Source organism: Entelurus aequoreus, linkage group LG06 (assembly GCF_033978785.1).
Source record: "Entelurus aequoreus isolate RoL-2023_Sb linkage group LG06, RoL_Eaeq_v1.1, whole genome shotgun sequence".
Classification (NCBI taxonomy): Eukaryota; Metazoa; Chordata; class Actinopteri; order Syngnathiformes; family Syngnathidae; genus Entelurus; species Entelurus aequoreus.
The window spans coordinates 20,715,837-20,735,007 of NC_084736.1; the positions used below are offsets into that span (position 1 = coordinate 20,715,837).

Sequence of the window (19,171 nt, forward strand, 5' to 3'; positions counted from 1 at the left end):
TACTGGTTTTGAAGGGGAAAACTACCAAAATGGCCGCCGCATCCTTTCATATGTCAGTATGTGACCATCTATAAACGAGCTCATATGGGTTCACTTGTCAGATTTCCGAGTGTTCGTGAAGGCAACGCACGTCACAATCGCTCCGCCCTCAGACGGTGGCGCGCGCTCCTGCGGTCACGAAAAAGAAGTAAAGTGCGCGCGTCCCCGCAGCGCTCATTTAGCGAGTTGAACAATCACAAAAAAAACTCCTGGGAATTCACCAAAAACGTCTTTTCGGGGGAAGCCTCCACCGAGAAACTGTCACGACGTTTTCGGACAACATGGCGGTGTCTTGGACTTGGACGCTTAAAAGTGGGTTCCGGTGGTGAAATTTCTTCTTTTTTTTTCTGTCAGGAAGTTGGATTTAAGTCGCTTGGAAATTATTTTGTGCTTTGTTTTGTTTGGGGGGGGAAACACATTTTCGTCATACTTTATCGTTCTGCTGCCGTTGAAAGACAACGTTTGGCTGCCAAATGAACTCCAGGCGAAGTTTTCCGAAGTTTAACGAAGTTTGCTGCTCCTCGGCGCCTTAAGTAAGCTCTTGTTTTGGTTCGCACTCCTCACAGGCCTGAATTATGGATGAAACCAAAGCCAATGAGTGATCCAGATGTTTGCCCAGAACATATTCATCACGTTCTCCAAAAAATGCGACGTTCAGGACCACCTCTTTAAGGAGCATTTCCGGTTTAAACCCCCCACGTGACGCTGTTTGTTTTTAACCTGGGAACTGTCGGCGCGCGCGCAGACGCTCACCTGTGCGTGGCCAGACCCACCTGTGCACGCCATGGCCCGACATGGCGCGACCCTCTGAGGAGGATGAAGATGATGATGATGAGGATACACGTCATCGCAGGTCAGGGAGGACACACGTGACACAGGTGAGGCTGTTTGTGACGTCATAAAGAAGTCAAGAAGCATGTATGTGTGTTGACATGTATGACCTCGGCATGGACCTCCGCCAGGGGCAAACTCCTAATGGCTACTTCCTGTTTTCTCGTAATTGGAGCTTTTTTTCCTTTGCTGGAGTTTTTTTTTTCCTACTTGCAAAGCGAGGGGAATGTTGTGGAATGCTCATAAGCAGCAGTTTACAACATTCCGCAGTTTAGCAGATGACTTATTACTACAGTGGATTATTGTCAAAATGTAACTGTGGAGAAGTCGCAAGTAATGGTTTGGAACATTCTAAGGCTGGACGATATGGCTGAAAAGCAGGGATGTCCGATAATGGCTTTTTGCCGATATCCGATATTCCGATATTTTCCAACTCTTTAATTACCTATACCGATATATACAGTCGTGGAATTAACACATCATTATGCCTAATTTGGACAACCAGGTGTGGTGAAGACAAGGTCCTTTTTTAAAAAATTAATAAAATAAAATAAGATAAATAAATTAAAAACATTTTCTTGAATAAAAAAGAAAGTAAAACAATACAAAAACAGTTACATAGAGACTAGTAATTAATGAAAAGGAGTAAAATTAACTGTTAAAGGTTAGTACTATTAGTGTTTTTTTTCCTACTTGCAAAGCAAGGGGAATGTTGTGGAATGCTCATAAGCAGCAGTTTACAACATTCCGCAGTTTAGCAGATGACTTATTACTACAGTGGATTATTGTCAAAATGTAACTGTGGAGAAGTCGCAAGTCACAAGTAATGGTTTGGAACATTCTAAGGCTGGACGATATGGCTGAAAAGTAGGGATGTCCGATAATGGCTTTTTGCCGATATCCGATATTCCGATATTGTCCAACTCTTTAATTACGATACCGATATCAAACGATACCGATATATACAGTCGTGGAATTAACACATTATTATGCCTAATTTGGACAACCAGGTATGGTGAAGATAAGGTCCTTTTTTGAAAAAAATTAATAAAATAAGATAAATAAATTAAAAACATTTTCTTGGATAAAAAAGAAAGTAAAACAATATAAAAACAGTTACATAGAGACTAGTAATTAATGAAAAGGAGTAAAATTAACTGTTAAAGGTTAGTACTATTAGTGTTTTTTTTCCTACTTGCAAAGCAAGGGGAATGTTGTGGAATGCTCATAAGCAGCAGTTTACAACATTCCGCAGTTTAGCAGATGATTTATTACTACAGTGGATTATTGTCAAAATGTAACTGTGGAGAAGTCGCAAGTCACAAGTAATGGTTTGGAACATTCTAAGGCTGGACGATATGGCTGAAAAGTAGGGATGTCCGATAATGGCTTTTTACCGATATCCCGATTTTGTCCAACTCTTTAATTACCGATACCGATATCAACCGATACCGATATATACAGTTGTGGAATCAACACATTATTATGCCTAATTTGGACAACCGGGTATGGGGAAGATAAGGTCCTTTTTTTTAAAAAAAATTAATAAAATAAAATAAGATAAATAAATTAAAAACATTTTCTTGAATAAAAAAGAAAGTAAAACAATATAAAAACAGTTACGTAGAGACTATTAATTAATGAAAATGAGTAAAATTAACTGTTAAAGGTTAGTACTATTAGTAGTTTTTTTCCTACTTGCAAAGCGAGGGGAATGTTGTGGAATGCTCATAAGCAGCAGTTTACAACATTCTGCAGTTTAGCAGATGACTTATTACTACAGTGGATTGTTGTCAAAATGTAACTGTGGATTAGTCACAAGTAATGGTTTGGAACATTCTAAGGCTGAAAAATAGGGATGTCCAATAATGGCTTTTTGCCGATATTCCGATATTGTCCAACTCTTTAATTACCAATACCGATATATACAGTCGTGTAATTAACACATTATTATGCCTAATTTGGACAACCAGGTATGGTGAAGATAAGGTCCTTTTTAAAAAAAAATTAATAAAATAAGATAAATAAATTAAAAACATTTTCTTGGATAAAAAAGAAAGTAAAACAATATAAAAACAGTTACATAGAGACTAGTAATTAATGAAAAGGAGTAAAATTAACTGTTAAAGGTTAGTACTATTAGTGTTTTTTTTCCTACTTGCAAAGCAAGGGGAATGTTGTGGAATGCTCATAAGCAGCAGTTTACAACATTCCGCAGTTTAGCAGATGACTTATTACTACAGTGGATTATTGTCAAAATGTAACTGTGGAGAAGTCGCAAGTCACAAGTAATGGTTTGGAACATTCTAAGGCTGGACGATATGGCTGAAAAGTAGGGATGTCCGATAATGGCTTTTTGCCGATATCCGATATTCCGATATTGTCCAACTCTTTAATTACGATACCGATATCAAACGATACCGATATATACAGTCGTGGAATTAACACATTATTATGCCTAATTTGGACAACCAGGTATGGTGAAGATAAGGTCCTTTTTTTAAAAAAGATTAATAAAATAAAATAAGATAAGTAAATTAAAAACATTTTCTTGAATAAAAAAGAAAGTAAAACAATATAAAAACAGTTACATAGAGACTAGTAATTAATGAAAAGGAGTCAAATTAACTGTTAAAGGTTAGTACTATTAGTGTTTTTTTTTCCTACTTGCAAAGCGAGGGGAATGTTGTGGAATGCTCATAAGCAGCAGTTTACAACATTCCGCAGTTTAGCAGATGATTTATTACTACAGTGGATTATTGTCAAAATGTAACTGTGGATTAGTCACAAGTAATGGTTTGGAACATTCTAAGGCTGAAAAGTAGGGATGTCCGATAATGGCTTTTTGCTGATATTCCGATATTGTCCAGCTCTTTAATTACCGATACCGATATATACAGTCGTGGAATTAACACATTATTATGCCTAATTTGGACAACCAGGTATGCTGAAGATAAGGTCCTTTTTTAAAAAAATAATAAAATAAAATAAGATAATTAAAAACATTTTCTTGAATAAAAAAGAAAGTAAAACAATACAAAAACAGTTACATAGAGACTAGTAATTAATGAAAAGGAGTAAAATTAACTGTTAAAGGTTAGTACTATTAGTGGTTTTTTTCCTACTTGCAAAGCAAGGGGAATGTTGTGGAATGCTCATAAACCGCAGTTTACAACATTCCGCAGTTTAGCAGATGATTTATTACTACAGTGGATTATTGTCAAAATGTAACTGTGGATTAGTCACAAGTAATGGTTTGGAACATTCTAAGGCTGGACGATATGGCTGAAAAATCGGGATGTCCGATAATGGCTTTTTGCCGATATCCGATATTCCGGTATTGTCCAACTCTTTAATTACAGATACCGATATATACAGTCGTGGAATTAACACATTATTATGCCTAATTTGGACAACCAGGTATGGTGAAGATCCATCCATCAATCCATTTTCTACCGCTTGTCCCTTTCGGGGTCACGGGGGGTGCTGGAGCCTATCTCAGCTGCATTCGGGCGGAAGGCGGGGTACACCCTGGACAAGTCGCCACCTCATCGCAGGGCCAACACAGATAGACAGACAACATTCTCTTATTATTATAATCAAATGACAGCAGTCATTTCCATGAGATTATTTTCTAATATAAGTGTTTAGGCCCACTTACAATGACAATAACAAAAAATTTTGTTTTTCATGAACTGTGTACTTGTATTGTTTGTCTGGGTGGAGGTCCTGCTTTGGAAATAATTTGTACCCCTTTCAGACATTGCATTTAGTTCCCATTAAAACATTCACATGTTGCACAATGAGATGTAAGCAGGGGATGATGTGTACATTCCTGCAACTTCCTGTTTGTAAAAAATAGTAATACACTAACAGCATTTCCTGATTAATATTTATAAATTAAATTAAGATTCCTAATAAAAGATAAGGTCTTTTTTTTTTTTAATTAATAAAATAAGATAAATAAATTAAAAAAAATGTCTTGAACAAAAAAGAAAGTAAAACAATATAAAAACAGTTACGTAGAGAGTAGTAATTAATGAAAATGAGTCAAATTAACTGTTAAAGGTTAGTACTATCAGTGGACCAGCAGCACGCACAATCATGTGTGTTTACGGCAGGGGTGTCCAAACTTTTTCCACTGAGGGCCGCACACTGAAAAATCAAAGCAAGCGGGGGCCATTTTGATATTTTTTTTATTTTAAAAACCAATACAATATATGTATGAAATATATACACTTAGGCCTCCACTCAGGCTTGATCCCAGGGACCCCAAAGGGTTTTGTTAAAAAAAATATAAAAAATGTGTCATTATCCAGTATTATTATTTTTATTATTATTCAAGTTTTAAATCCATAGATCAACATTAGGTCTGTCTGTCAATATAACGTTTTTAAAGATTTAAGTCGTATGCTCTTTTTGTCAAAGAAAACCCTGTTTTTTTATGGAAAAAACACAAAATATGCAATATTTTCGCCCAATAAATTTTTAAGTGGAATATTTGAGATTATATAATAATTGGAACCTTAAAAAGGTCAATAACTCATAACACTATTGATTTTAATTCATTATTATTTTTGGAGCGATGACACTTAAAAACAAATCACACAAAAATTATTGGGGAACCAAAAGGGTCCTACTCATTAAAGTGTTAAAAAATAAATTATAAAAATTTTTTACTGTTTACTTTTAACACAATAATCTCGAGATCAACTTCAGATCTATCCGTCAATTATGAATTGTATTTTTGTTTATGTTTTTTGTTTGTTCGTTTCATGCCCTTCTTTAAAAAAAAAAGACAGCTCAATTTTTTATATGGCAAACACAAAATATGCAACATTTTCCCCAAAAAATATCTCATAGTGCAATATTTAATGTGACGTAATTGGAGCATTGGATAGGTCAATAATTCATAATAACATTGATTTTCATTCATTATGTTTTTTTAAAGAAAGAAACAGCCTGAATGGCAGCTTTGTGTTATTAGAGTAAACATTGCAACATTTTCTTGTTACATTTCACCTGTTTGGTCTTTCATACCACTTTTTATGTTTTTAATGTTTTTAATCGTATTTTAAAATGGGCCGTTAAAAAATGACCTGCGGGCCGCACTTTGGACATCCCTGGCTTACGGACTGTATCCCTTGCAGACTGTATTTGATATATATTGATATATAATGTAGGAACCAGAATATTAATAACGATGGGGACGGTGTGGCGAAGTTGGGAGAGTGGCCGTGCCAGCAATCTGAGGGTTACTGGTTCAATCCCCACCTTCTACCATCCTAATCACGTCCGTTGTGTCCTTGAGCAAGACACTTGACCCTTGCTCCTGATGGGACTGGTTAGCGCCGTGCATGGCAGCTCCCGCCATCAGTGTGTGAATGTGTGTGTGTGAATGGGTGAATGTGGAAAATAGTGTCAAAGCGCTTTGAGTTCCTTAAAAAAAGGTAGAAAAGCGCTATGCAAGTACAACCCATTTACCATAACAGAAAGAAACAAGCCTTTTGTGTGAATGAGTGTAAATGGGGGAGGGAGGTTTTTTGGGTTGGTGCACTAATTGTAAGTTTATCTTGTGTTTTTCAATGTTGATTTAAAAAAAGAAAGGAAGAAAAAAAAAAAAAACGATACCGATGATAAAAAACCGATACCGATATTTTCCAATATTACATTTTAAAGCATTTATCGGTCGATAAATGCTTAAAAAAAAAATTAAAAAAAATGTTTTGTTGTACTGTGCAGGTTTGAAATAAATACTTCAATTCAATTCAAATAAATAAAATATTTATTTTTATGACTTATGCAAAATAAGGACTGGGAGAAAAATATGTTAAATGTAAACAAAATGTAACCTTCCTCTGGTTATAGTCCTCTCAGCTATCAAGGCAGCAAAGAAAGGAAATGTCAACACGAGCATGAAAAATCACAATAAACACTTAACAATAACCTCTTAAAATGAAGGTGCAAAAATAAGGAATATGTACAAAACCCAAAACCAGTGGGGTTGACACGTTGTGTAATTTGTGAATAAAAACAAGATACAATGATTTGCTAATCCTTTTCAACTTATATTCAACTGAATAGACTGCAAAAACAAGATATTTAATGTTCAAACTGAAAAACGTAATTTTTTTTGGCAAATAATCATTAACTACGAATTTAATGGCAGCAACACATTGCAAAAAAGTTGGCACAGGGGCATTTTCACCACTGTGTTACATGGCCTTTCCTTTTAACAACACTCAGTGAATGTTTTGAAACTGAGGAGACCAATTTTTGAAGCTTTTCTAGTGGAATTATTTCCCATTCTTGCTTGATGTACAGCTTAAGTTGTTCAACAGTCCGGGGTCTTCATTGTGGTCTTTGACGCTTCATGATGCGCCACACGTTTTCAATGGGAGACAGGTCTGGACTACAGGCAGGCCAGTCTAATACCCGCAACCTTTTACTATGAAACCACGCTGTTGTAACACATGGCTTGGCATTGTCTTGCTGCTATAAGCAGGGGCGTCCATGATAACGTTGCTTGGATGGATGCTCCAAAACCTGTATGTACCTTCCAGCATTAATGGTGCCGTCACAGATGTGTAGGTTACCCATGCCTTGGGCACTAATACACCCCCATACCATCACAGATGCTGGCTTTTGAACTTTGCGCCTTTAACAATCCGGATGGTTCTTTTCCTCTTTGGTCCAGAGGACACAACGTCCACAGTTTCCAAAAACAATTCGAAATGTGGACTCGTCGGACCACAGAACACTTTTCCACTTTGCATCAGTCCTTCTTAGATAAGCTCGGGCCCAGCGAAGCCGGCGGCGTTTCTGGGTGTTGTTGATAATTGACTTTCGCTTTGCATAGTAGAGTTTTAACTGGCACTTACAGATGTAGCGACAAACTGTAGTTACTGGCAGTGTTTTTCTGAAGTGTTCCTGAGCCCATATGGTGATTTCCTTTACACACTGATGTCTGTTTTTGATGCAGTACCGCCTGAGGGATCGAAGGTCCGTAATCGCATTGCTTAGGTGCAGTGATTTCTCCAAATTCTCTGAACCTTTTGATGATATTAAGGACCGTAAATTCCTTGCAATAGCTCGTTGAGAATTGTTGTTCTTAAACTGTTTGACAATTTGCTCACGCATTTGTTGACAAAGTGATGACCCTCACCCCATCCTTGTTTGTGAATGACTGAGCGTTTCATGGAAGCTGCTTTTATACCCAATCATGGCACACACCTGTTCCCAATGAGCCTGTTCACCTGTGAGATGTTCCAAATAAGTGTTTGATGAACATTCCTCAACCTTCTCAGTCTTTTTGCCACTTATGCCAGCTTTTTTGAAACATGTTGCAGGCATCAAATTCCAAATGAGCTAATATTTGCAAAAAATAACAGTTTTCCAGTTCGAACGTTAAGTATCTTGTCTTTGCAGTCTAGTCAATTGAATATAGGTTTAAAAGGATTTGCAAATTATTGTATTCTGTTTTTATTTACGATTTACACAACGTGCCAACTTCACTGGTTTTGGGTTTTGTAAGAAAGGCTTAATAAATTGTAACAAAATAGTGCAAAGTGTGAAAATGTGAACATAGAGAAACATGAGAAAAGCTATTTTCTGCATGTTTAGTGCCAGGAAGTTACAGCTGTGCTCTAAAGGGTGAGCGCGGCTAAGGTGGCGGCACCTGCGTGAAGTTGACCCCTCGCCATCCCTCGCCAAACTCTGTTAAAAATCTCATTGGTTTGTGCTCTTTTCATTTCTGAGCTCTGAAAGATTCTTTCATCGGGCAATCAAAGTTCAGCCAGCGCCCACATTTCTCCAAATTAAACCAAAATAGTCGCATTCGTTTGTGCCGTTAAAATGATGGATTGTGCTGCCATATATTTTGAGTTATTAAAGACTAACGTTTCTGAAAATGACCTCACCACTTTCACAGTAGACTCCCCCATAGTTTTTTTTGTTTCAGTTTTGTTTTGGTGGGGTCTGACTACGGTCCGTTTTTTAAAAAAATCCCCAAAAACTGATATTCCAGGTGAATTTTCCTGTTTTATCCACAATTTCTTCATTTTTACTTTCTCTTATTGCTTCATACAAATAGTTAACTGCCAGACATTAAGATGGCGCAACCAAACATGATAGATGATACTGTTACCTGATTGGCCGTTAGCGTGTCACTCCCACTAATCAGGGATCACTTCCCACGTTGCTCGGTGACCAGAGAGCGAGTGCCTTTGTCCATGCAACCAACCTTGATTTGCAACCTAATAGGGAAATAAATAAATAAAGGAGTAAATACTTATATATATTTTAATATTTTTTTATTCATTGCGTCAGTATTTACTCCATCCATCCCATCAAATGCATGGATGGGATGGATGGAGTAAATACTGACGCAATGAATAAAAAAATGCAACATTTTATTTTTTGTCTTTCCTGTCTTATGCAAGTTAATCGCCTGTTTGATTTGGCCTAGTTTTAATTTTTTTCCTTGAGAGAGCCACTGGACGTCTCCAATGGCTGAATGTTGGGGCCCTAGCCAGGAATCGAGCCCACCTTTGTTTGCATAAAAGACAGCGACTTGTACCTGTACACTACCGGGTTGAATAAATACTAGAGATGTCCGATAATGGCTTTTTTGCCGATATCCGATATTCCGATATTGTCCAAGTCTTAATTACCGATTCCGATATCAAGCGATACCGATATACACATTCGTGGAATTAACACATTTTTATGCCTAATTTTGTTGTGATGCCCCGCTGGATGCATTAAACAATGTAACAAGGTTTTCCAAAATAAATCAACTCAAGTTATGGAAAAAAATGCCAACATGGCACTGCCATATTTATTATTGAATCATAAATAATGACTCCGGACGTAGGGAGAAGTACAGAACCTTAAAGGCACTGCCTTTGCGTGCCGGTCCAATCACATAATACCTACGGCTTTTCACACACACAAGTGAATGCAAAGCATACTTGATCAACAGCCATACAGGTCACACTGAGGGTCGCCATATAAACAACTTTAACACTGTTACAAATGACACATTTCGGGAGAACATCCGCACCGTAACACAACATAAACACAACAGAACAAATACCCAGAACCCCTTGCAGCACTAACTCTTCCGGGACGCTACAATTTACACCCCCCGCTACCCCCCAACCCCCCCAGCCCCGCCCACCTCAACCTCCTCATGCTCTCTCAGGGAGAGCATGTCCCAAATTCCAAGCTGCTGTTTTGAGGCATGTTAAAAAAAAGTAAATGTTGGCATTTTTTCCATAACTTGAGTTGATTTATTTTGGAAAACCTTGTTACATTGTTTAATGCATCCAGCAGGGCATCACAACAAAATTAGGCATAATAATGTGTTAATTCCACGACTGTATATATCGGTATCGGTTGATATCGGTATCGGTAATTAAGAGTTGGACAATATCGGAATATCGGATATTGGCAAAAAAGCCATTATCGGACATCTCTAATCAGTATGATAGTATTCGTATCATATGGTAATTAAAGGTGGTGTTTGCAACTTCCTCACAGTTACATTTTTCAAAGCTAAAAATATAACAAGAACACCACCGGCGAGCTTATGTTAGCATTAGTGGTTTAACAGGACACATTTGTTTGACAATTTTCACAATCACCAAGTTTATGTAATAACACATTTTAGCGGCCCGAATAAAATGATTGGGGTCTACGGCGATCACTCACCCGGTCTTGTCAACATGCGCTCCAAAAGCAGTCCAAGAGAACAATTTGCACAATTAGCTGTCCAAATTGCTATTATTAGCGAACAACACCTAAAGCTAATGCATGTGTTACGTAGGTACGTACGGTAATTACGTTATTACGGGATATACTTTGTAAAATACATTAGAAAGTTAGCGCCCTCTAGGCATCTGTGTAAATGTTGGTTAGTTTGATATTTTTCCTTTTTTGTTATTGTTAGTTAGTTTTGAGGGCAAAACCCAAATGATTTAAATGGGAGCCTGCAGTAGTTTTTCCTTTTGTTTACCACCTTCTGTGCGATGGTTTAGTTATTGTATATGTAGTAGTCAATACCACAATTTTAATACAGCATCTTGATTTATAACAATACTAGTACATTTTGCATTGACTTAGTGCAGCTGGGATAGGCTCCAGCCCTGCCGCGACCCTTGAAAGTAGGGCGGGGCGATAAAATGATATCAATATACAATGCATCCAGAAATGTTTCATAGTGCTTCACTTTTTCCACGTTTTGTTATGCTGCAGCCTTATTCCAAAGTGGAATGAATTCATTTGTATCCTCAACATTCTACAGACAATACCCCGTAATAACAATCTGATTTTTTCTTTTTTTCTTTAGCAAATGTATTAAAAAGAAAAAGAAAAAAAATCACATGTACGTGCATAAATATTAACAGCCTTTGCTCAACACTTTGGCAGCAATTACAGCTCCGAGTCTTTTTGAAGAGCTCGCTACACATGTACAGAGACATCCTGGATAAAAACACAACGCTTCCCATCTAACCTGATGGAGCTTGAGAGGTGTTGCAAAGAGGAATGGGCGAGACTGCCCAAAGATAGGTGTGCCCAGCTTGTGGTGTCGCATTCAAAAAGAGTTGAGGCTGTAATTGGTGCCAAAGGTGCATCTACAAAGTATTCTGCAAAGGGTCTGAATACTTATGTACATGTGATTTTTTTAGTTGCAATAAAGTTGGAAACATTTTTTTTAACTTTTCACATTGTTATTACGGGGTATTGTGTGTAGAATTAGACAAAAATGAATGTATTCCATTTTGGAACAAGGCTGTAACATTAAAAAACGTGGAAAAAGTGAAGCACTATGAACACTTTCCAGATGCATTGTATATTGATATCGTTTTATCGCCCAGCCCTACTTTCAAGGGTCACGGGGGGTCTGGAGCCTATCCCAGCTGCACTCGGGCGGAAGGCAGGATCTAAATCAATGTAAAATGTACTACTATTGTTATAAATCAGATGCTGTATTAAAATAGTGGTTTAATGAAGTTGCAAAAAAAAAAGTTTACTTTTCACATTGTCATTACGGGGTATTGTGTGTAGAATTTTGAGGACACAAATGAATTTATTCCAATTTGGAACAAGGCTGTAACATAACAAAATGTGGAAAAAGTAAAGTACTATGAATACTTTCCGGATGCATTGTATATTGATATTGTTTTATCGCCCAGCCCTACTTTCAAAGGTCGCGGGGGGTCTGGAGCCTATCCCAGCTGCACTCGAGCGGAAGGCGGGATCTAAATCAATGTAAAATGTACTAGTTTCAGTGTTTCCCATAAACTGCCAAGATACCTGTGGCGGTGGGGGCGTGGCTATGGGCGTGGCCACCATGACATCATCGAGTAATTTGCATAATTTACTACAATGATATGATTTTCTCTAAAAAGGCTCAAAAAATGTATACTTACTAATTAATAATATCAGTTTTGTTTTAAACGTCCATCCATCCATCCATCCATCCATCCATCCATCCATCCATCCATCCATCCATCCATCCATTTTACAATATAATTACAACACTTTATGTACATATTTATATACAGATTTGAACAATAAGTTATTCACTGAAATATATTTATTAATTGTGGTTCTTACAAAAAATATATCTTATAAAATATAAAAGCTAAAATGTCTCTTAAAGCTCTGCCCCTTTAATTAGTGCATACTAAATAATTTAACTTTAGCCTACTACTACAACCACATTATTTACCAGCAACATAAAGTGAAACAGAGGCAGAGGTGTCCTGCCACAGTCAGTAATAAATAAACAGAAAACAGTAGTGGTCAAATACAAATAAGGCAACAAGAGAAGTATCCTACACTTCTCTTTTGTAAAGTAAATCTGAACAGCCGATATGGGCATCTACATCAACTATATGATTTGCCTGAGAAGCTGGACCGGACAAAAAAAAAATAAAAATGTATTTTTATTTGTGGCGGACGTAATTCTTTCGTGGCGGGCCGCCACAAATAAATGAATGTGTGGGAAACACTGAGTTTTGTTATAAATCAGATGCTGTATTACAATTGTGGTTTAATGAAGTTGTAAAAAAATGTTTAAACTTTTCACATTGTCATTACGGGGTATTGTGTGTAGAATTTTGAGGACAAAAATGAATTTATTCCATTTTGGAACAAGGCTGTAACATACAAAAACGTGGAAAAAGTGAAGCACTATGAATACTTTCCGGATGCATTGTATATTGATATCGTTTTATCGCCCAGCCCTACTTTCAATGGTCGCCGGGGGTCTTTAGCCTATCCCAGCTGCACTCGGGCGGAAGGCAGGATCTAAATCAATGTAAAATGTACTAGTTTTGTTATAAATCAGATGCTGTATTAAAATTGTGGTTTAATGAAATTGCAAAAAAAAAAGGGAACTTTTCACATTGTCATTACGGGTTATTGTGTGTAGAATTTTTGAGGGCAAAAATGAATGTATTCCATTTTGGAACAAGGCTGTAACATAACAAAATGTGGAAAAAGTGAATACTTTCCGGATGCACTGTACACACTATACAGCAATAGACACGTAATGGATTTTTTTTGTTTGATAAAAAGTTAAATTTTTTGTCTAACTTGTCGAAAAAAATAGTGAAGAAACATTGGTTGCATAAACAAAGCCAGGTTTCTCTTTGTTTACCATTTCACACTTAACTATTTTATTACACTTTATTAAACATTTGTTAGGTATTTTTTTATTTCGGCACCCTCATTTTAAGAGGTTGTTGTTAAGTGTTCAATGTAATTTTCGAATTTTGTTTACATTTATTGAGTGTTTTCCATGCTTGTGTTGACACTTCCTTTTCATCTTGATAGCTGAGGGGATTATAATCAGAGAAAGGTTACGTTTTAAATAAAAATGTTTGCGTCTAATATATTTCTCTTTTGGTGCTTATTTTCCATAGGTCAAAATAGCAATAATTATGGATATCGAGCGATATAAAACACTTAATCGTGATACAGCTTTCAGCCATGAAAGTAGGTTAAAAAGACAATTCCGTTCTTGTCCATGCAGAACATTAGAGGCCTGTTTAACATCCACATGATCGCGAGCCTGAGCGGGAACGAGGACTGGGAAAAACAGCCTCAGACTAAACACATCCAGGGCCCGAGAGAAGAGGGGGGGAGGAAAATCCTTGTAAATCCTGCTAGTCCTCGAAATGCGATACAAGGAAAATAAAGCGGGCACAGCTGAGTGGACTGGCAGAGTGCTGCCTCTTCCGCCGCTGAATTCCCCACATTCCACTCGGAAGCTAATCACAATCAGGGGAGAAATGGAGGGCAGCGGTAGGCAGAGGTCATACAGCATGGATAGTGCTGGCGATTCCCAGCATCCCCTGAAGTAACCACCCCCGTCCAGCCCCGAGGGTATTTATTGACGAAATAAACGGTTGTGATGATGAAGTTGCAGGGTTTAATCACCTTCCAGTGTGCCAGCGGCGGATGCTTGAAAGCAACGCGGAAACGCAGACGGACGTACCGGGCATTCCTGTGGGTGATTATTACCCAGAAGTCCGATGGGTTGCCACGAGCGCCGATGCTGCCCGTGCCGAGTACAGAACAGCTTTCCCATGTTCTCGTCCAAGAGAGGCTTTTCATCCCAGCTCCAATAACAACTCCACTTGTACTGTCAACATTGTTTACTACTTCAAGATCTTTGGGGGTTTCTGTGATTTAGGGCATAAATCCCTGATAGTCAGCCTTCAGTCTCAAATAGAATACTACCGTACCTTTCAATAAGTATTAAACATTTTTTTATTTGCGATTCTTATGTGTAATGATTTTTAATCGATTAAAAAACAAAAATCAAAAATCTGTCCGGTCCAGCCACTTGAGTAAATGTTTGGGTCAAATTTTATCAAACAAAACCAGTTTTCTTTTAAGTAATATAGAAATGGATCAGAGCTGTTTATCTATTTTATGGAGGAATGTAGTTAATCATAGAACTGGCATCCAATGTTATTAAATTATAGATTTTGAATCAAGAATCGATTCTGAATCGAATCGAATTGTGTGGTGCCCAAAGATTCACAGCCCTAATAAGTTTACTGTGTACTAGGGCTAGGCCGGGAGTCAGCAACCTGCGGCTCTAGAGCCACATGCGGCACTTTAGCGGTGCCCTGGTGGCTCCATGGAGCTTTTAAAAAAATGTATGGAAATAGAAAACAAATGGGGTGAAAAATATGTTTTTTGTTGTAATGTGGTTTCTGTAGGAGGACAAACACGACGCAAACCTTCCTAATTGTTAGAAAGCCCACTGTTTAATATGTTTGTGCTTCACTGATGGGAGTATTTGGTGAGTGCCCTTTTGTCCTACTAATTTCAGCGGCCCTTGAACTCACGGTTGTGTGGACTGTGACTCAACAGTTTGTTTACAAGTACAACTTTCTCCGATGCTGCCACAGAAAGACGTGTTTTATGCCACTCCTTCTGTCTCATTTTGTTCACCAAGCGTTTTATACTGTGCGTGAATGCACAAAGGGGAGCTTTGTTGATGTTATTGACTTGTTATGGAGTGCTAATCAGGAATATTTGGTCAGTGCATGACTGCAAACTAATCCATGCTAACATGCTATTTAGGCTAGCTGTATGTACATATTGCATAATTATGCCTCATTTGAGCTCATTTAATTTCCTTTACTTATGTCCTCTGTGTATTTAGTTTATTTTTGTTTCATGACACATTATCTGTATGTAATTTCTGATAGTTGTTTGTGTGCCATGTTGTTCCAGACCACAGCAAACGTTACCCAGCTTGCAAAGATTGTAATAAATCCATTAGAAGAAGACAGCCAGCCATTTCCTTTAACTTTGACACACACATCTATACCTTTGGCCATTCTAAGACAGTCATTTCCAGGAGTTATCTCACCTTCTGAGAAGTTTTACTAATGTTGTCCAATGTTGTAAAAATGTGTAGAATAAATATTACATTTCAACATTTCTGTCAACAAAGATTTGCGTCAGCCTGCGACACACAGTCATTTTGATAGTACGCTAATATAGCTAATTATCCATTTACATCATGTGTTGCCATCATTATAACACTTATATAAGTCTTTTAATTTTTTGTGGCTCCAGACCGATTACTTTTATGTAATTGTGGTCCAATATGGCTCGTTCATTATTTTGGGTTGCCGACCCCTGGGCTAGGCAATATGGCTGAAAACTGTATCTCGATATAAGTGTTTTATATCAGCCGATATCCATAATTATTGATATTATAAAATGGAAAATAAGTACTAGGAGAAAAAAATATTAAATGTAAGCATTTTTATTTCAAATTTAACCTTATTCTGGTTATGATGCTCTCAGCTGTTAAGGCAGAAAGGAAAGGAAAAGTCAACACAACCATAAAAAACAAACAATCAATGTAAACAAAATGCTAAAATTACATTGAACACTTAACAATAACATCTTAAAATGACGGTGGAAAAATAAGGAATATGTAAGTCTAAAAACGTAAACGTAGAGAATCCTGAGAATAACTATTTTCTGTGGGTTTAGTGCCAGGAAGCTGCAGCTGTGCTCTAAAGGGTGAGCGCGGCTAAGGTGGTGTGGTATTGGTGGGGACGAGCGCCTTGCATCATTTACAGACGGTCTGTTTGAAGAATAGACACTTCTCAGTATGTACTCAAAAACTACTCGCCTGATTTTCTGAAAGTTTGCCTGTGCTAAAGCGTGATAGCACTTGAAAGCTGATTTACCTTACTAGTGCACAGAGGACAGCGTCTCTTTTGAGAGCAGGATAAGGAGAATATATGTTGGTCATAAGAATGCTCACAATACTGGGAGAAGAACATGCAAATATAATCACTCATCACGCATAGTGTGATCTATCAAAAATGAAACTGTTGTGCGGGCGCTATTTTGCGTCTTTTTTTAAAATTAAGTACGTCTGAAAAGTATGTGCAAACTGGCGCGGTTACGTCCAAATGCTTGTGCAAAGACAGACGATGGAAAGAGAATCCTCCGTCCTATGTGTGTGTGTCAAGTGTCAACATAAAAATAATAGACATGCGGTATGTATACTCTGCAATATAATTTAATGTTTTATAGCTGCTGGATGACTGAAAGGGCTGGTTACAACAAATTCAACTGATGCGTTTTGGTGTCTGCTGGCGTTTTTTTTTAAATGTCGTCCATTTTTTTAAATTTAGGAAATACATTATTATAATATATCATCTATATGAAAACATGCTGCTATATGCATTTTCTTGCGTTTTGAACTTCAGATAATTTTGTTTCTGTTGTCTTGATTGTGAGTCCAGGTTGCTGAAAAGGTATGGCAGATTATAGATGTTGCTGCGAGTTCAACATCATCGCACACAGGTTGTGGAAATAATAACATCAGTGTGGAGGGAAATTAGTATTTCCATGGCCACAGCCAGTAGTAGTATGAGTAAAAACCTTGTTTGAAGTAGGCGGCCTGCCTCAGTTTTCCATTGCACACGCAGTCTTAGTAGAGCACATGCAACTTGCCCATTAATAGTACACATAATTTAATAATTTGCACACGCTGTTTAGCACTTGTTATTTGGATATTAGTAGATCAGGTCCAAAGTGTACATCCGTAACTTTTCACTCAAACTGCCAACAAGGTTAATACCGAAGATGCAGAGGTTCTGTGGAGGTTAATGTGTGTCTCTATTATGGGAACTTTTGTTTGACATTGAATTTTTGGCGTTTTAATTTTGTGAACTGTTTTTTTGACAGCAAATTAGGCTGACAATTACATTGAATAAATATTTTTAAGCGAATTTTGTTTAAAAAATCTGTTTGTTAAAATACAGTGTTTTAAAAATCTGTGTGTAAAAATTCAATGCAAAAAAAATCTTTGTATAAAAATTCAGTGTAAAAAAAAATATTTGCAGAAATATTTGTTGCTTCAAAACTCAAGACTCACTTCCAGTAAAATAAGACCAAAGCAATCGATCCTGTGTCAGAACCAGCCAATGAGGCGCTTCAGTCTTATTTTACCGGAAGCGGTTAAGTTTTGAAACAACAAGTATTTCTGCACTGAAATACTTTCTGCACATAATTTTATTCTGCACTGAATTCTTTACCTTTAATTTTTTTATACTCAGAATAATTTCTGCACTGATTTTTCCTGCGCTGAATTTTTATACACTGAATTATTTTCTACTCTGAATTTCTTTCTGCAGTGAATTTTTATACACTTAATTTTGTCTGCACTTAACTTTTTACACAAAATGTTTTTCTGCACTGAATTTTTTTATACTGAATTATTCTGCACTGATTTTTATACACTGAATTATTTCTGCATTGATTTTTTTTACAGTGAATTTTTTTACAGTGAACTTTTCTGCACTGAATTTTTTACATTGAATTTTTTTATACACTGAATAATTTCTCCACTGATTTTTTTTCTGTACTGAATTTTTTACACTGAATTTCTTTCTGCACTGAATGTTTCTGCACGGAATTTTTTTCTGCACTGAATTCTTTACATTGCATTTTTTTATATACTGAATAATTTCTGCACTGACTTTTTTTTTCTGCGCTGAATTTTTGTACACTGAATTTTTTCTGCATTGAATTTTTTACACAAAATGTTTTTCTGCACATCATTTTTTTTACATTGATTTATTTCTGCACTGAATTTTTTTACACTGAATAATTTCTGCACTGATTTTCTTTCTGCGCTGAATTTTTATGCACTGAATTTCTTTCTGCACTGAATATTTATACACTGAATATTTTTTCTGCACTGAATTTTTTACACAAAATGTTTTTCTGCACTCAATTTTTTTCTATGCTCAATTTTTCTGCACTGATTTTTGTACACTGAATTATTTCTGCACATAATTTTTTACACTGAATTTTTCTCCGCCAATTTTTTTACACTGAACTTCTTCAGACTGAATTTTTTTCACTGATGTTTTTACATTGAATTTTATCAAACTGACTTTTTTTTAACACACACATTTTCCTCACACATTTTCATTCAATTGTCAGCATAATTTGATGTAAAAAAAAATGTGTTCACAAAATTCCAATGCAAAAAATTCATTTGCATCCAGTATCCAAAAAGCTTTCTTAATAAAGACATACGATTCCGCCACACAGAAGGGAGCAGACTAGTTGCTCCCTGTGCAGCTTGACTCTCCGATATTTCCCACATTAGGAATCAGCTTGTCTGCCCGCAAAGCACAGCTCTGTTTTATCTCGACCCACTTGTTGTCAAGCACTTTCCCGTCAGTTGGCTTTTCCTCGAAGGCTCTCCTACTTGACTTTGTTTACCGTCAAG

The 19,171-nt window shown here is 36.8% G+C and overlaps 1 protein-coding gene across 1 annotated transcript in view; it reads left to right on the forward strand.

Moving 5' to 3' along the window:
• The first annotated feature begins 138 nt into the window (after window positions 1–138).
• Window positions 139–19,171, forward strand: part of map3k3 (mitogen-activated protein kinase kinase kinase 3) — a 53,784-nt gene continuing 34,751 nt past the window's right edge. Inside the window, exon 1 of the mRNA XM_062050196.1 lies at window positions 139–917. The gene's annotated coding sequence lies outside the window, so the exon portion shown is untranslated. The remainder of the gene's footprint in view (window positions 918–19,171) is intronic.